Source organism: Leiobunum rupestre, chromosome 9 (genome assembly GCF_980474605.1).
Source record: "Leiobunum rupestre chromosome 9, qqLeiRupe1.1.hap1, whole genome shotgun sequence".
NCBI classification, from domain to species: Eukaryota; Metazoa; Arthropoda; class Arachnida; order Opiliones; family Sclerosomatidae; genus Leiobunum; species Leiobunum rupestre.
The window spans coordinates 12,412,191-12,424,447 of NC_143392.1; the positions used below are offsets into that span (position 1 = coordinate 12,412,191).

Consider the following 12,257-nt stretch of genomic DNA (forward strand, 5'->3'; position numbering starts at 1 on the left):
AACAGCTCAAAGTAGGCGAAAACTACTCGCTTGTTTTGGAGTAATTTTTAGCAATTAGCGAGCAACTTCAAAATACAGTTTGGCTGTTATTGTATGGAAAAAGTTGGTAGTATGGGGTAAACGGTGTACTCTTTTCATCCCAAAGCGAGCGAATAGTTTTGGCCTATTTTCAACCGAAAAACATTGAAATTCAAAAGTCGTCTGCTATTTCTTTACATATTTAGTTCGCGGATATTAAGGCAGATGGCGCTATATTTCCTAAGCTCGAAGCCTATAGTTGCTAGCAAGATTTCCCGCACGGAACTGATTAGTCCCAAATAGAACGAACCTGGTCTATCGTGGGAATTTCTGAGTATTTTAGTTATTTTAATTTAGTTTTTTTCTCGAAGATCTATTTGGTCCAAGATTCGCGTCTTTATGTTTGCTCGAAGACCTATTGGTACGAGTTATTTTAAAGTTTTTAATTTCTTGAAATTTGTTTAGGGTTTAGCTTTTTTGTACCTATTATCGGCTAATCTAATTCGCTTATTTTATCATTCATTACCAATTTTGTGTGAAACAAGGTCTCAATAAATTTTTGTCTATGTAAATTATATACAGAGGCATACTTACGAGCGATTATATTACATATGCTATTAGATTGGAAATAAAAACGCGTAAAATCCTATTAGCCATCGCGAAATCTCTTCCGACGAAGACTGAGAGAGAAAAAAAATGCAGCCGGAAAAAAAGGGGGCGTGATGATCTTGTCTTGAAATGATCACCCCCGCTTAACCCTTCTTAAGAAGATGCGGGGGGGAGTGGATGGGGACCCACAAAAGAGGGTCCGAGTTACTATGGAGACCAATCCGGGTACTTTGGCAGCCTGTTGCCATAGGGATGGCACCCGCTGAAAAGGCGGAAAAGCGAGCGGAGATCCCGATCGTCAAGAGCGCGCCAACTGCCAGAGCAGCTTCGCGGCGAATTTGACTGTAGCTTTTCGAAGCGAAAGAGTTCGACGGAGAATCGACGGAAGGTGCAAACATTGACTTACTTTCCCGCCAAATTAATTTCCATCGAAGCATTTCGGAGGAGCAAAACGCTCGAAGAAACTGTAGAGACTTTTCTAATCGCGAAAAATTGTCACGGGCCGCGCTCCGTCGAACTGTCACTCGGAAATGAACACGAGGATAAGGCTGGATCTCGAGTTTAACACTCTTCGGAGCTAAGACTCCCGTTGAAGTAAGATATTCTTTCCGATCTTTTTACGAAAACGGTTAGTTAGTCGGAGGTAAATAGAGCCGCGTTCACACTAGACACTTTGGAACCGTTTTAAAACGGTTTCAAAAGATCGAATTGTAAAATTTTTATATCGAATATATTTATCGTATGCCTATTAATACAGTTAACACCGAAAATGTTAAATTTTATCTTTCGAAACCGTTTAAAAACGGTTCCAAAGTGTCTAGTGTGAACCTGGGCCCATAGACAGATAAGGAGTCTGGGCCCTTTTTCACGCGCTGCATTTACTCTTATCCCTGGAACTAGGCTGTGAGCCTGTGCCTGAATTTCTCTGATTCAGCGTAGAAGTCTGAGCTCTACGGTTATATTACTAAATAAAAGCTAGTAACAATCGTCGACTAAATATGTAACATTGCGATTTAAGGCTGCGTCCGTAATCTGCCAGGCAGAAATTTTGGTAATTTTAAAACAAAATCTTCTATCTAGGAATTTCTCCAATATAAATTACGATTCATATTATAGATTTATGCCTTCGAATGCAGTAATTACGATTACGGTCACTGGAGGGCCCCTTCCAAGGATGGGCCCTTAGGCCACGGCCTAGGTTGGCCTAGGCGGAAATACGGCACTGGTGTGAACACGGCTAATATCTTGGAGACGCGACTGCTATAGACGCGTGCGTTTTCTCGTTGCGGATCACTTGTTTCCGTTACGCGTATAAATATTCTGTCTATTAACACTAATATACATCATTTGGAGATGAATTATATTAAGTATTTTTAATGTACTTTATAGGTTCCATCAAAGTTTTAGATACTATTTTTTAAGTAATAACTTAAAAAAAAACTAGTGTTGTTAATTTTCCGGAAAAATAAAATGCGGAAAATTTTCCGCAAATCGGAAAAATAAAAAATTGAAACATAAATTACTTAATAAACAATCAGAGTGCCCTATATGTGAGCAGTCCAGTGCAATTTATAGTGAAATTCTTCACCAATTATTGCATGGCGGTCGCTATTCAGCAGACATCTTTTACGCTCGGGCTTCCGTTGAAATCCAATGTTAAGATAGTTATATCAAAAGTCATCATTTCAGCCAGAGATTCCAACAGTAGACCGGTTTCGCCCTTTTGGGGCTCATCAGTACTGTGTAGGAACTCTGGCTATCCTCGGAAATCTGCCGATATTAGTTTATTAGTTTTACTGATATCGGCAGATTTCCGAGGATAGCCAGAGTTCCTACACAGTACTGATGAGCCCCAAAAGGGCGAAACCGGTCTACTGTTGGAAAATCTGGCTGAAATGATGACTTTTGACATAAATTACTTTTTAAGGGTTTTTAATGTTTTTAATTTTTTATCGATATAAAATGTCTAATATCAGTAAACATACTAAAAAACATTAATAGTGTCACATTGTTAATCAGTTTAAACCAGTCTAGAGGTTTAGTTTTACGTTTAGATTCGAAAGAATGAGGCGAAAATGCCGCTTCATTTAAATTTGCAAAACAATATATTAGACTAATCATGTAATGAAACCTTTTTTATTTTTTTCACAAAAATACGGAACATTTTCTGGAAAAAAGGCATCGGTCATTTTCCGGAAAATTTTCCGACTTACAACACTAAAAAAAACACAAATTTGTTTGAAACGTTGTAAACTAACTATTATTATTTATTAATTAAATTTAACATATCGATTCGACCGATTTTATTTAGATAATGATGGGAAATTGAGAAAATATTGTGCCAATGGTAAATAAATTGATTAAGGCTAGTTTGACTTCAATGCGGTTTAAATGGGTCTCGCTTTATGCTTATAGTTTTTATTGAACTACCAAATTTGTTGTAATTGTTACCACGAAATTCATGACGTGAGGGCTTTCATAATATGGTTGCATGGTAATGGAGAATAGCCAATAAATTGATTTTGATTATTTTGAAATATAGTTAGTTTCCAAACCTCCACTTAGGCACGACGCCATGGAATAAATAAATAAAATATATCTAATAGCAAAAGTACCTAATTTAATTACTCGTTTTAAACGTAACACCTACGTTTGAACTGACCCCAAAAAGATCCAAAAATAGTGCGTCAATATTTTAAACCTTTTCTCAGCGCGTGCGTGATAAGCGATTCAAGAAGAAAAAACAGATTCAGATAATATGACAGATCAGCAGATGACAGGAGATTCTACGTTTTTAAGGTCAACAAACGCAACTTCGCCCGTTTGGATCAGTGCTTTCTGGTAAAGTGCTTTCTTTGCCATAAGAAAGACTTTTATTTTTGAAAATATTTGGGACCATTTTATTGGCCAAAAATAATATATATATATATATATATATATATATATATATATATATATATATATATATATATATATATATACTATTCATATTTCAACTACGCCCCTTTGTCGGAGGATTGTGGCAGTGGCGTAGCCAATAATCCTTCAATGGAGGGGTTCAAACTATGTAAAATACCTGAGAGGTTTCAACAAGGGGCTTAAATTTTAGTACAGTCCAAGCTGCATCAAAAAGGGGGGGGGGTTGAACACGGAAACCCTCCCCTTGTCTACGCCACTGGATTTTGGGATATTTTTGAAATGATGAGGGTGTGTTGTTACAAACTTTTCAAAACATTTATTACCAAATATTTGGAAAATTAACTAGATAAAAAACCAAAGTTAAGAAAAATCTTTCTTAAGGCGAAATTTATAATTAAGAAATCTAAGCTTTGGACTTGTTTTTCACGCTTTGGTCCCATTCAACCGAAATACCATTCGTTCGAAAACGATTTAAAATTGAGTCCCAATCGATCGAAAATACCCCAATTGTGCGGTTTACAACCCAATTTTGCACGTTTATATTATTTTTTATAGTACATCAAATTTCGTCGCGTTAGCCTTACTCGACGCAATTGCTACGAAGTTAACCATTCACATTAAAAAATTAAATTGTTCGAATTATTGTATTCTTGATATAAATAAAAAGTTCAAAGCATAAATATATTTATAAAAGCGCGCCACCCTAGGGAAGTGAGAGACTAACCTAACCTAACCTAACTTAACCTTACCGTTAGTACACCTGTAGCAATTTTGTTTAGGTATAACGTTTTTTGCGTACCCTGCTATATCTCGGGGCAGAAGTAAAAACCAAAACAAAAGGTCCCAATGAACCGAATCCGCCTTTTGGGCTATATTTCGGAAACATATTGAATTCGGTCGAATAGGATTTCGATCACACAGCATCGTATTGTGACCCGGCCACCTGATTTAAATGTCGCCAGTCGCTAGATGACTGGCGCCTAAGGTGGTGCCATGGGTATTAGCCTAGCTGATTATCATTATTTATTATACATTATTTAAAATGGATTATTAAAACAAATTAAAATAATTCCCCCAAAGGTGGTAGTTATTTTTTAAATACGTAAATGCTGTTATACGTTTTTAAGGGATGGAATAGATACTTCATTTGAGGAAGTTTTCTTTAAACGTCTGGACATACATATTGTATTTAGTTGAGTCAATGATTTTTCATTAGCGTTATTTGTCTTTCTTTTCGTGACCCGTTTACTTAAAAGCTATGTTCCAAAAATGTTGGATCTTTGAACAAATTTTTAGATTAGTTAATTATTTTCCCACTGGGCTCGTAGAAGCATACGCAGTGTCTTTTGGGGTGGTACAGTCGACATAGTAGACAGCAATGACCAGGGCCGTTTGATAAAATGGGCCCAGGGCCTACGAAGGTTCGAAGGGGCCTACGAAGGTTCGAAGGGGCCTACGAAGGTTCGAAGGGGCCTACGAAGGTTTGAAGGGGTCTACGAAGGTTTGAAGGGGCCTACAAAAGTCTATGAGTATGAAAAATTCAATTTCATAAATTTCTTCTTAGAAATAGGGCCTACAAAAATCTTATTGCCCAGGGCCTACGAAGGTCTTAAAACAATATTGCCAATGGCAATGTAGAGAAAGCAAATATATCCAGTGATGGGCACTTTTGTTAGAAAACTGCTCAGCTCGTGTACCGCTCGCGCTCCCAAAATTTTGAGCATTGAAATCTTCGCCCGTCTCTTTTCGCTCTTTATTGAGCGGTTAAAATATCGCTCCTCTCATTTCGATTTTGCTCTCTTTTAAAAAGACATTTTACCGCTCAATTTCGCTCAAAATGACAAAAACCGTCCAAAATGAGAGGAGAGCGCCCATCACTGAATATCTTTAATATTAACATACCCTATTTTTGTACTATCTTTGAACCAATTTTTTCATTACATTAGGTATGATTTAAAAACAGTTTACATCAATTAATTGTGTTTTTAAACAATAAAAAAATAAGTTTTAGCCAGCTGAGACATTGTAAAGATATACACAGCTAGGAGCAACAAACACCAGAAGAACGCAACCCGTCAAAAGTCCTCGATTTTGTTGTGTACAATTTTCATTGGTTAGACGCTTCAGCGCCTGCTGCCGTTGGAAGGGGAAAATTCGGAAATTGTATTCCCCCCCCCCCCCCGCTCGTAAAACGTTCAGCGTAGGTTCGTCCAATGAAATTTGTACACAACACTGCGTTAGCGTGTTTCAAGGCTAGCTGCGTTCTCCTTGTGTTTGTTGCTCCTAGATACACAGTGTCTTAACCAAAATCAATAGCGTTTCCACGACGCCAGCAGAATCAATCAGATGACAGCCTAAGACCCAAGTTGCAAACGCACACAATGACATTTCCAATTTTATAGGAGGATATATTTATTTTCATTCAATTGATGTCTCCATTTCAGTTAGAAAAATTTGCAATGCAAAATCAGTTGGAATCTCTCCAAAAACCGGTTCAGCGATTTCCCTAGAAGTAGTAATACAGAGAGCCAGGACATACTTGTAAGAGCGTTACATTTTAAAGCCGCTTAGTATTTCCATTTAGAAGGGCTCGTTCAATTTCGCACGCGCCTCCTGAAATAAAAAACGTGACTATTTTATTCAGTGACTCGCGCATGCGCGTAGGGGGAAGGTAAGAAAAAGAGAGCGGCATTTATTGAAATGCCTAAAAACTAATTGTAAGAAAAGAGAGTGAGCTTTCGCGCGATACACGGTGATTTAGGGGTGAAGTAAACCCATTAGGGTAATATTAAAACGCACCCAAGTCTCGGGTTGTTTATTTGACCTACTAAACCGTATAAAATATTAATCGCAATTTTCAACGAAATGTCTTAGGAAATTCCAGGAAAAAAATATATCTACACAAATATTTGCCAAAATAAAAACCATTTTTATTTTAAAAATAGAGTTTCCCATTTCCAATTTTACGAATTGCTTCGAACCGAATAAATAATGCAAGGAGAAGATAGCAATTTTAAGGATTCTCTCGCCTATTAGACGGACCTTTTCCTATCGCACCCCCTCTGCCTCCCCCCGCCAATAAAGCCAAAAGAAAATATTGACCAGAAACCCATTCATCTTCTCTCTCTTCTTCCAAACCTTATACGAAACCGCTTCCAATTTTTTTGAGTGAGATTAAAGTCATCTTTTTTTTTATCTTCCAATGTATACCTTGGTTGTTAGTTTTATGTGAGTTTCGGATTTGCTGTTATTTGAAAGTTGGAAATTGATACGAATATATGTTAGTATATCGTAGCTGCTCTAAGCCGTGTACTCGCAATGTTAAACGTGGAAATGTTTTTGATGCATGGCTGTAAAATCGACGTTAAATGTATAATTTGTCACTCTTTAGGCTTAGCTGTCTCCCAAATGTTTTAAATAATAGTTTGTCATATAAGACTCTTTGAAAATAAGTGGTTTAAAAAGTACGTTGTTTTGGATTTTGTTTGTAGCGAGTGCACGCAATTAAAAAGTAATTAAGTGTACATACAATCATAAATAGTTATTTTAAGGGCCTAGGTGGAATTTATTTTTGTAAGGCGCTTTTAAGTTAAAGTGGTTTATATATTTTTTTATTTTTTATTGCTATGTAATTTTGAGGCGCCCTGAGACGACGATAGGCTCTAGGCGAGCGCCTAGTGCGCCTATTGGATAATCCGGCACTGCCCCCTGTGCCCCCAGGCTACGCCCCTGAATTTATATACAGGATGTTTCAAAAGGTTATGCAAAAATGTGAAGGAGTTTTAGGGGATGAGTTGAGAAGTATGCCTGTTTTTTCCCATTTTCCTACGATGAGTTAAAAGAGCGCCAGAGAGCTTCAAAGTATGGCCTACTAGCCCCTGGAAGTAGGCAGCAACAAGCGCCAAACCAACGGCGCTAGCTTCTCCGAGGTAGCGCCTAAGATCTAGCGTCTGCTACGGACAAATTAAAAAGCTATAAGAACGTTTTTTCTGAAAAAACCTATCAAAATATAAGCAAATGATATTAAAATGCAAATATCATTATTTATAAAGTCAAATTTAAGAACAACGACGAGGAAAAACTAATAGCGTCTGCTTTAGCCGCTACCTATCCAAGTTTCTTTGGCGTTGCGATAACTTTCGGTCGCAAATGGTGTAGGAAATACAACAGGGATTAACAGATTCTGATTAGTCTGTTTTGATCTTTGGAAAATACTAACATTGTTCAATGTAAACTAAGTAATATTCACAATAAAATTGATTAAAAACTTAAATATAATTAGTTGTCTTAGCTTTTCAATGGAATTTTCTCTTTTTAGCCACTATTAGCCACACTTTTCCGTTTCATGCAAATTATCCACCTTCTTGTCAAATTGTTACTTTTTGTAAATTTTCCACTTATTGCAAATTTTAAAATTTTTAGGCAGTTTTACACTTTTTTTTTGGAACTTTTACGTTTTTTTTGTTCATTTTAAATTTATTTTGTCAGTTTTAAATTTATTTTGTCAGTTTTAAATTTATTTTGTCAGTTTTAAATTTATTTTGTTAGTTTTAAATTTATTTTGTCAGTTTTAAATTTATTTTGTCAGTTTTAAATTTATTTTGTCAGTTTTAAATTTATTTTGTTAGTTTTAAATTTATTTTGTCAGTTTTAAATTATTTTGTCAGTTTTAAATTTATTTAGTCAGTTTTAAATTTATTTTGTCAGTTTTAAATTTATTTTGTCAGTTTTAAATTTATTTTGTCAGTTTTAAATTTATTTTGTCAGTTTTAAATTTATTTTGTCAGTTTTAAATTTATTTTGTCAGTTTTAAATTTATTTTGTCAGTTTTAAATTTATTTTGTCAGTTTTAAATTTATTTTGTCAGTTTTAAATTTATTTTGTCAGTTTTAAATTTATTTTGTCAGTTTTAAATTTATTTTGTCAGTTTTAAATTTATTTTGTCAGTTTTAAATTTATTTTGTCAGTTTTAAATTTATTTTGTCAGTTTTAAATTTATTTTGTCAGTTTTAAATTTATTTTGTCAGTTTTAAATTTATTTTGTCAGTTTTAAATTTATTTTGTCAGTTTTAAATTTATTTTGTCAGTTTTAAATTTATTTTGTCAGTTTTAAATTTATTTTGTCAGTTTTAAATTTATTTTGTCAGTTTTAAATTTATTTTGTCAGTTTTAAATTTATTTTGTCAGTTTTAAATTTATTTTGTCAGTTTTAAATTTATTTTGTCAGTTTTAAATTTATTTTGTCAGTTTTAAATTTATTTTGTCAGTTTTAAATTTATTTTGTCAGTTTTAAATTTATTTTGTCAGTTTTAAATTTATTTTGTCAGTTTTAAATTTATTTTGTCAGTTTTAAATTTATTTTGTCAGTTTTAAATTTATTTTGTCAGTTTTAAATTTATTTTGTCAGTTTTAAATTCTTTCGTAAATTTTTCACTTTTTGCAAATTTTCCTTGCCAATTTTCCATTTTTCGTAAATTTTCACTTTTTGTAAATTTTCCACTTTTGGTAAATTTTCTATTTTTTGTAAACTTTTAATTTTTGTAAATTTTCCACTTTTGGTCAATTTTCCATTTTTCGTAAATTTTCACTTTTTGTAAATTTTCCACTTTTTGCCAATTTTACATTTTTCGTAAATTTTTTACTTTTTGTAAATTTTCCACTTTTTGTCAATTTTACATTTTTCGTAAATTTTTTACTTTTTGTAAATTTACCACTTTTTGTCAATTTTACATTTTTCGTAAATTTTTTACTTTTTGTAAATTTACCACTTTTAGTCAATTTTCCACTTTTTGCCGCTGGTCTGGACCTTTCAGCAAATAAAATGGACTTTTTAGGAACACTGACCTAACCTTTGTTAATTCACCGCCTCCAAGTGCTTTTATACACTTTAGCGCGTCGAAAAAGCAGCCCGTTCTTTCACTCAATTAAAAGTAGTTCTTAAAATAAACGTCCAAGGCCTGGGAGGTACTCGAGGGAAATAGCCCTAAGGGCGAAGAACGCCCTCCGCCGCTAGATTCCCTGATACGACAAGACGCCAGGCTGCAGGGTCATTGCGAATTCGTGAATTACTTAGCGAAATGGCGAAGGAACTAGCGGAGCCTTTAGTGCCTACTTCGCTTAAAACCTTTTCATCCGAATTTTCTTTGTTCTCTTCTGTTTCTCAATTGCTTTGTAAATGTACAAGAACGCTCCGTGAAGTACGTAGCGTTTAAGACAACTAGGTTATCTCTCGTATTCCAGAAACTGCCATTAATTTATGCTAAACAAACAAAATGTCTTTGAAGGTATCCTTATACAGTATGATGGGCGCACTCCGCTCATTTTAGAGAAATTTGGAGTCGAATGAGCGGTAACTTTCAAATAATTGAGAGGAGAATAGGCCTTTTTATAAAGTCGCTGCTACGTCACGGATGACGTATCGATGACGTTTTTCTACGAAAAGCCCCGGACGTAAGGGTAAATTAGACGAGGCACCCTGTTTTTAAGTATAAACTGAACGGAACTTCTACGTATTTCGTGACCAGTGGCGTAACGAATTGACGTGGGGCCCAGGGTTTAACGCGAAAAAGGGGCCCCCACCCTACGTGTATTTAAAGGGTCAAATTAAACAAGTTAAGTTTATTACTTAATTCTAACGATTCAGATTTTAGGTAATTTGTTTAAAATTATTACTACACAAAGCATTGAAAGAACTAAGATATTTCGAAAAAAAATTGCCACTGGCAGTGATTCGCCAATTTCCCACTCGGGCCACCCCTTCTTGTACGCGATCGCGATGTGGCCCCCAAATGAGTGAGAGTTATCGATAACCTAAATTGGAGCTTGATTAAATGACTCAAAATGAGTGGAAAAGAGACCTTAGAGATGAGCGCTGCACTTAGTCATAAATTGAGCCAGAGAATAACCGAGCTGTCTTTAAATCTCGTCCAACTGAGACGAGCGAATTAGCGCAAAAAGCGTGTATTCTTGACTAATAAATATACACTTTTACGTTGATTTTTCAGAGTTTTATATTATTTTGGTGGCCCTAGAATTTTTTTTGTGGATTATATAGGTAAAGAACTGATTCAGTGTTCTACGTTTGTTGACGTGTTTGATGAGATGAGCCAAATTTAATATATATTCTTTGGGCTGAGCGAAAATGAGCGGTCGTTTCCTTACAAAATCCAAATAAGGAAAGAGATGAGCTATCAGTGAACGCGTTTGATATGAGCGGATATGAGCGGATATGAGAGAGACATTATCTAAACTGCTCTTAAGAAGAGCGTGATATACAAATATGTCAGGCTAGCATGAGCGGCTTGTGAGCTGAGAATTAATATTCAAAAAAATTCCCATCAATGTCCTTATATAACAAGAATTCGTTTGTTGTTCAGAATTTTATAAATTAGAGTGAAATAGCCTTTGCATTTTCAAAGAGAGTTTATAGTTAAATTACTTAAGAGAGTTTATAGTTTAAGTGTGCCTAAAGAATTTAGTTGAAACATGTACTTTACAAAAAGTTCCATTTTCCCATCCAACCAAAGAAGCAAACAGCATATCGGCTCGCAATTTACCGCATGTATTACTCCGCCTAACAATTTAAATTGTCACTCTAACAACGAATTTTCCCGGCACTATTTTATCGTGCAAATCGTTATTTGAAAAAATCATGGAGAGTCCATGTTTCAAGCGAATAAAAATAGCAGTACTTAGCAATCAATGTTACCTAAGACAACTAAAGCGATCGGCATTTAACATTAATAAACATCCGCGTAGCTTCATTATTTGATCAATTAGATAGATGCCCTTAGGCTAGGTTCACACTATACAATTAATTGGGCCACTTAATTGTATCCAACTAATTGTAAGCACGAAAATTGTATAGTGTTAAATGAAAAAGTGGGAGCAATTGTTACAATTTTTCTTACAGATATTTTTCCCACTACATAGTTATTCGGTTTACTCAGTCTTACACTGGTAGCTGGCTGCTTGCATAGCACCAGGGCCGTCTTAAGGCATGGGCTAAATGAGCTACAGCCCAGGGCCCCCAGCCAGTTTTGGGGCCCGGAAAGGCCAGCCATACAGCCTCTACTCTAGGGATAAGGTTTTAGTAATTATTCATTTAATATATAAAACGTTTCAAAATACATAGAAGGACAAAAAAATGTCTTTACAGGCAATAAAGATATTCCGCGAGGGAGGTGCCGGGCGGAAAAGTGTTCAACACCGACGAGGCATCGTTTATTTACGTCGCGTGTCATACGGTACCTACAATTTCTTAAACCTAACAGCGAGTCACTGTCAGTAAGAATCTTATTTTGAGTAGGCCTATGTTACACTTTTTAAATTAAAAGTTTTGGTTTGATTATTGTATAGTTGAATTTAGACAACGGACATACAAAGGCTGACCGTTGGGGATGGCAAAGGTCTTAACAAATAATTAAGCCCAGGGCCCCAAAAGGTCTTAAGACGGGCCTGCATAGCCCATGTGTCTGCAGCGAGCCAGCTTCCAGTAAAAGACAGAATAAACCAAATAACTATGTAGTGGGAAAATATCTGTAAGAAAATACTAATTCATCTTAGTGGCAGCTAGGAGCAACAAACACAAGGAGAACGCAGCTAGCCTTTAAACACGCGAACGCAGTGTTGTGTACAAATTTCATTGGACGAACCTTTACGCTGAACGTTTTACGGAAAGGGGGAAGACAATTTCCGAATTTTCCCCTTCC

General features: G+C 35.3%; 1 protein-coding gene across 1 annotated transcript in view; it reads left to right on the top strand.

Moving 5' to 3' along the window:
* The first annotated feature begins 921 nt into the window (after positions 1-921).
* The window catches only part of LOC149926564 (histamine H2 receptor-like), a 61,704-nt gene continuing 50,368 nt past the window's right edge, over positions 922-12,257 (top strand). Inside the window, exon 1 of the mRNA XM_090157712.1 lies at positions 922-1,221. The gene's annotated coding sequence lies outside the window, so the exon portion shown is untranslated. The remainder of the gene's footprint in view (positions 1,222-12,257) is intronic.